The 6,730-nt window shown below is 42.0% G+C and overlaps 3 non-coding genes across 3 annotated transcripts; 2 read left to right on the plus strand and 1 right to left on the minus strand.

Annotated features, from left to right (window-relative positions):
• On the plus strand, positions 1-72 carry TRNAC-GCA. The gene has a single exon. It is a non-coding gene; the product is annotated as a tRNA-Cys (tRNA).
• Positions 73-1,675: 1,603 nt separating this feature from the next.
• On the plus strand, positions 1,676-1,747 carry TRNAC-GCA. The gene has a single exon. It is a non-coding gene; the product is annotated as a tRNA-Cys (tRNA).
• Positions 1,748-6,658: 4,911 nt separating this feature from the next.
• On the minus strand, positions 6,659-6,730 carry TRNAC-GCA. The gene has a single exon. It is a non-coding gene; the product is annotated as a tRNA-Cys (tRNA).

A 6,730-nucleotide genomic window follows, 5' to 3' on the forward strand; every position in this document is an offset into this window, starting at 1 on the left:
GGGGGTATAGCTCAGTGGTAGAGCATTTGACTGCAGATCAAGAGGTCCCTGGTTCAAGTCCGGGTGCCCCCTTTGAGAGTTCCCTTTTCCTCCTTGTGCTGAATTGACACTATGGAGTCTTAGAGATCACGCTCAAAGGAGAGCCCGGCTGGAATACCCAGATGGCCACCCTTATGACTCAGGCTCCAGTCAGACACTCAGCACTACCTTGATCAAGGACAAGACCAAACCCATCCCCTGTTTCCTGGGGCCCTAGTGGTTTCAGATTCTGTATTATCTAGGGTCCAGTCCAGAGACAAAAACTGCACTGGTCATTTTAACAGAATTTAATATAAATATTTGCTACTCTGTGTGTCAGTTTCCTAGGGCTGCTGTAACAAAGTGCCACAAAATAGATGGCTTTAAACAATAAGCATTTACTGTCTCACAGTTATGGAGGCTACAAGACTGAAATCCAGGACTGGGGTCCCTCTGCAGACTCTCAGGGAGGCACCTAACTGGCTTCCTCCTAGCATCTGGTGGTGGCTGGCAATCCTCAGCATCCCTTGGCTTGTAGACACATCACACCAATCTCAGCCTCAGTGTTCACATGGCTGCATTCTCCCCGTGTGTCTCTCCTCTTCTTATAAGGACTCCATCTGACTCGATTAAGGGCCCACTCAAATCCGCCGTGATCTCGTCTTAACTAACCACATCTTTGATGCCCTTCTGTGAGTAAGGACACATTCTGAGGTTTGGGAGGCTAGGATTCAACACATCTTTTTGGGGAGGGGGACAAAATTGAATCAGAAATCAGAGAACAGAAAGGGCGAGGGGAAGCCTAAGTATCAGGGAGGGAGGATCTGCAAGAAGCCTCTCCCACTCCCGGGCTGTGGACACAGTAAGAGGAGGATGAAGTCTGGTCTTACAAGTCCGGGGAGAATCTCTGTAGATCCAGGACTCCTACCCCTAGGGAGGTGCTAGTGTCCCTGGGGAGACCCGACAAAGCTGGCCTGTGAGCACCAATCTGCAGGCGGCAATCTTCTGGGATGGACTGTCACTGCCAGGTGAGACAGACAGGAACCCAGCGGGCAGGAAGGACAGCTACTCTTGCCCAGCAGCGTCCCCCAGAGCCCTGGGGCAGGACCAACCAGGCAGCCAGCTGGCAAAGGACAAGAGAGGTTTACAGAGACCAGATCCCAAAGCAGGACATGGGAACGCGGACTGAGAGCTTAGAGACAGTCACTGCTTCCGACAGTTCATCTCACCCAACAGTGAAAGGGTTGACTCTATGGAGATTTGGGGCAACGAGAGAGAAGCCAGCCTGCGTCCTAGGGTGTGGCATTGTGCAGAGACCTCTGACCTATATCCGGTCCGTGTGTGTCCTGTCTCCAAGGTGTTGTATGCTTGGCCAGGCCACTGGGGACTTTGGGTTTCAGGCGCTCAGTACGAAAACCTCTATTGGTCCTTCCAGCCTCAGGGCAATGCTCCCCAGGTTACGCCCTCCTCCAGGACTGACAGTACAGAGGTTATGAGCTCTGGGAGAAAGGAACCTGTTGCTTCTACTGGGGCAGGGAGGTGAGTTAGCAGTAGAGCAGGTCAGGCCACCCAGCAAACCCATCCTGACGGGCACCTCGGGCAGCTCGGGGTGTGGCAGCACAGGCAAAGGTGCTAATTGGACCTGGCTAGCATGGCAGGGGGTATAGCTCAGGGGTAGAGCATTTGACTGCAGATCAAGAGGTCCCCAGTTCAAATCTGGGTGCCCCCTACTCTTTTAGTCACTTAAAGTGGGAGAGTTCCAATTTTCTCTCCTCTTGCTGGTTCTTGCTTCTGTAGCAGGTGCAGAGGAGACCCCTCTGACCCTTGCAGGGCAGCTCTGCTCAGATGATGCATTTGTCCTCCTCCTCTGATCCTCCCCAGGTCTTCCACAAGATCCAGTGTGTACGCTGATCTCCTGGCTGAAGATGAGGACTTTGTCCTTTGAAGGTAGCAAGAGAAAAATCTGAGATCACCGACAGAGGAAGAATAGCTGAACTGCTGGCTGACTTCTCAACAATTGCAAAAGAAGCCAGAAGCTACTGCAGTAACACAAGCAATATGTTGAAAGGAGACAACAGCCAGCTTAGAATTCTATTCGCAGCCAAACCATTCTTTGCGAACAGACGCAAGCTGTTGGAGAGCGTACAGCCAACAGACGCTCACTAAAGAAAATTCTAAAATACATGCTTTGGAGAAAAGAAAAATGATTCCATATGGGAGCTCTGAGATGCAAAAGGGATGTTGAACAATGAAACTGGTAGATATGCTAGTAGATCTAAAAGTCATTGCCCAAAGAATGTTAATGTTTAATTTATACACTTTTTTTTTTAAAGATAGAATGAAAATACTGGCTAACAATAATATTTTAGGAAAGTGCTGACAAGAATTAAGATGTCTTTATGTCATCTGGGAAGAAGATGAAGATACTAACTTTAGAGTTTTAAAGTTTACATGCAGAAATTTCTAGTGTATCATTCTAAAAGTTGTAATTTTGCCAAGCAAAAGGGGGTATGGAAATGGAGGGTATATATTGGTAGTCTTGCTAAGCACTCATTAATTCTAATATTTTGTTGATTCTTTTAGATTTCCTATGCAGATGATCATGTCATCTAAGAAACTTGAAATTTCTTTCTTCTTTCCAATCTTTATTTCTCCTCTTTTTCTTTCCTTATTATAATGACTAGGACCACAAATATCATGTTGAATTAATGTGTTGATGGTGGATATCTTATTTTATTCTGATTTCAAATGAAAAGTTTTCAACATTGCACCATTAAGTACATGTTGTGGACTATACTTTTTGTAAATGGTCTTTATCACATTAAGGAATTTTACTTCAATTTCTAGTTTGCAAAAAAACTTCTTTTATCATGGATCAATGTAGAATTTTCTCAAAACCACACCTTTTTTGTATCTATTGAGATACTCGTATAATTTTTCTCCTTTAGTCTAGTAACATGGTGAATTATACTTACTGTATTTTATAAAATTAAACACAAATTTTCATTCCAGATATTAACCTACTCATTTTGATATATTTGTGGATTCAGTTAGACAATAATTAAACTTTTTTGCACAGCACCTATGTTTATGTGTGATATTGACATATATTTTTATACTATTCTTGTTGGGTTTTGGTATCAAGTTTGTGCTAGTCTCATAAAAGAAATTTTAGAATATATACATTTTTTCTACTCTTAGAAAGATTTTTATGTAAAAATAAAGTTATTTCTCATTAAGTATGTGATAAAACTCACCAGTAAAACCTTTATCTGAATTTGGGGGAGGGGGAATTTCAAATAACTGTTTTCATAAAATAACTATTTAAGACTTAGAGGACTAGTCATCTTTTCTGTTTCTTCCTGTGTCAGCTTTGGTAAGTTGTAGTGTTTTTAAAGTACTTGCTAAATTTCCACATAACGTAATCATAAAGTCCTTGTATTCTTAAAACATGACGGATGGATTCAGACTCTAGATCGTAACGGAGTGACCTTGGCAAACATGTTTAACTCTCTCAGTCTTAGCTTTGTCATATATAAAATGGGCATGATAATAGAAATGAGCAAAATAATAGAGCCTAGTTTGTGGAGTTTTGTGAGAATAAATAAATTTAGTATTTTTTAAGTCTATAGAATAGTATCTTTCACATGGTAAGTTCTTTGTACAGGTTTGTTAGACTTAAAATTTTGTACATTAGTTTTCATAATGTTCTATGATTATTATTTTGAAGTCTAAAGACTGTGCAGCTTTTCTTTCTAATTCCTGCTTTTGGTTAATTTTGTCTGCTGTCTTATTTTTCTTATCAGTTTCATCAAAAGTTAATTTTGCTCTTCAAAGGCAAACTTTTGGTTTTGGCAGTCATCTCTGCTGTGTGTTTGTTTTCCATTTCATTGATTTCTTTTCCTGTATTTCCTCTGTTTCTCATAGTATTCTTTAATCCAGTTTTTCCCCTAACTTTTTAGATGGATTCTTGATTTATGTTTATTCTTCTTTTCTAGTATATTCCTCAAAGCTGTATTTCTCTAAATGGTGATTTAGTATCTGTCAGTGGATAAACAGATAACGAAAATGTGGTATGTCTATATACACAGTGGATTATTATTCAGCCATTAGAAAGAAGGAAATCCTGCTGTCCACAATAACATGGATGGAACTGGAGGGCGTTGTGCTAAGTGAAATACGCCAGGCAGGAAAAGACAAATACTGTATGGTATCATATGTGGAATCTAAAATAAAAACTTGAGGACTTTTTTTCTTGAAGAAACAAAACAATTCAACTTCATTTTTAAAAAACTTTTGGTGGTGTCACACAGCATAAGGGATTGTGTTTCCCTGACCAGGGATCAAACCTGTGCCCCCTGCATTGGAGTCAGAGTCTTAACCACTAGACCACCAGGGAAGTTCCCAGCTGTGAGTTCTTGCAGTGACTGTTTTCTTCCAGTTCACCTGACTCAGGATCCCAGCCCAAAGACAGAGACACTTCTCCCAGTGTCTCTACTCCAGGTGGGGCAGAAGCCTGACGTTCACCCCTCTGGTCCTGAGAGGCTTCCACAAGTTCCATGAGCATCCCAGTTGCCTCTTTTGGACTGAAAAATTCACACTCAGGGCCAAAGCAGCCTGTAGTTTGGAGCTTTACCTTCCTGTTTTCCCATCATTTTCAAATCTCCACCTCGCATTGTCTGTCTAAAGTTAGCTCTTTGATTCTTTTAATGAGCTGCTTTTAATAGTTTTCCAGCCTTTTAATTTGTCTTCATAGGAAAGAGTGCTTCAAATTACCTTGTGCATTAAGGAATGCTGTGCTGTGCTTAGTCGCTCAGTCATGTCTGACTCCTTGTGACCCCATGGACTGTGGCCCACCAGGCTCCTCTGTCCATGGGATTTCCCAGGCAAGAATACTGGAGTGGGTTGCCATTCCCTTCTCCAGGGGATATTCCTGACCCAGGAACTGAACCCAGGTCTCCTGCTTTGCAGGCTGATTCTTTACTGACTGAGCTACAAGGGAATCTTTTATACCATTTATTCTTTTGTTTTGTTTTACTAAGATTTTTTTTTCATTACTAACATTTTTCTCATTTATTCATTGCCTGAACATATAAGTATTCATTGAGCATCTACTTTGTCTAGATACAATGAAAAACGTAAAATGGAAAACAAAGAACACACCATCCCTGCCTTCTTGGAGCTTATAGTCAATCTATTAGAGGAGAAATGATGTCACATAGTCATACCAAGTGATGTGAAGAGACAGTGCTGAGAAATATGATGCATTTAACAATAAGCATATGTAGCCTTCCGAAATCGAGTTAAGGGAGTAGTAGGAGAGGCACAGCATAACAGAACTAGAGTTCCTAGTCAGTTCAATAAAGGAGCAAAGAGTTCAACTGGAAATTTTTTAATACTATCATTATTTGCCAAAGACATGATTGTGAATATAGACGTAGAATCTGATATGCTATTAGAACTAATAAATTAATACCAAGTTTGCCAGAAGCATGGTGAGTAAACAAAAATCCATTCTATTTCTCCATGCTAGTAGTAAAAAAAGAAAATATAATTTTAACATGGGTCCTTATACCATTTATATGTCTTAAATATTTCATCTGGACTTTTAGATACATTGTTTTGGCCACCTGATGCAAAGAGCCAACTCTTTGGAAAAGACCCTGATGCTGGAAAAGATTGATGATGAGGGCAAGAGGAGAAGGGAGCAACAGAGGATGAGATGGTTGGATGGCATCATTGACTCAGTGGACACGAGTTTGAGCAAGCTTTAGGAGATGGTGAAGGACAGGAAAGCCTGGCGTGCTGCAGTCCTTGGGGTTGCAAAGAGTTGGACACGACTTAGCAACTGAACAGCTACTTCTAGGCATTCTCACTAAGGAAATACAGATTGAGAGTAAAAAACTAGAAAGTGTGGGGTACTTCCCTGGGAGTCCAGTGGTTAAGACTTTGCCTTCCAATGCAGGGGCGTGGGTTCCATCCCATCAGGAGAACTAAGATCCCACATGCCTCATGGCCAAGAAAACAAAACATGAAACAAAAATAGTATTGTGACAAATTCAATAAAGACTTTAAAATTGGTCCTCGTCAAAGGAAAAAAAAGAAAGAAAGAAAGAAAATGCGGTAGGATAAAAAGGAGGGTGAAGTGGTCAAATCTGTTGTGGGAGCAACACCTCGAGAAATTCCCAGGGAGAGGAAAGAGGTTTTGCTTTTACCATGGTTTTCCAATCTTTACAGTCACCTCTGGAAACTAGAAGATGTATAAGCACCCTCCATACTTCTCAAGGGGTAGCAGCAAGAGCAAACAGCTAACCTTCTGCCTGGAGGCTACGGCGAGGCTGAGGAGATGAGAATGTGCAGTCTGCACACCTGCCAGGAAGGACAAGAGCCCCTGGGGGAGTTGGGGGTGGGCTTCAGCCCCCTGAAGAAGACCACTTCTTCAGCCTCTTCTGAGAAATATGACCCCCTAATCTACTGTCTGTATGATGGTCAGGGGAGAATACTTGGAGCTGGTCCTAGTGTGAACCCTGAATTTTTGTAACAAGACATAGCATGTCAATTTAATGTTCCAATGTGGGAAGGAAGGGAAGGGGCTGAAATTACAGCCTCTGCTTCAGTAACTGAAAAATGTCAGCAAAGCAGGGGGCACCTGGATTTGAACCAGGGACCTCTTGATCTGCAGTCAAATGCTCTACCCCTGAGCTATACCCCC

This window comes from Bison bison, unplaced genomic scaffold, assembly GCF_000754665.1.
Source record: "Bison bison bison isolate TAMUID 2011002044 unplaced genomic scaffold, Bison_UMD1.0 scf7180017864191, whole genome shotgun sequence".
NCBI classification, from domain to species: domain Eukaryota; kingdom Metazoa; phylum Chordata; class Mammalia; order Artiodactyla; family Bovidae; genus Bison; species Bison bison.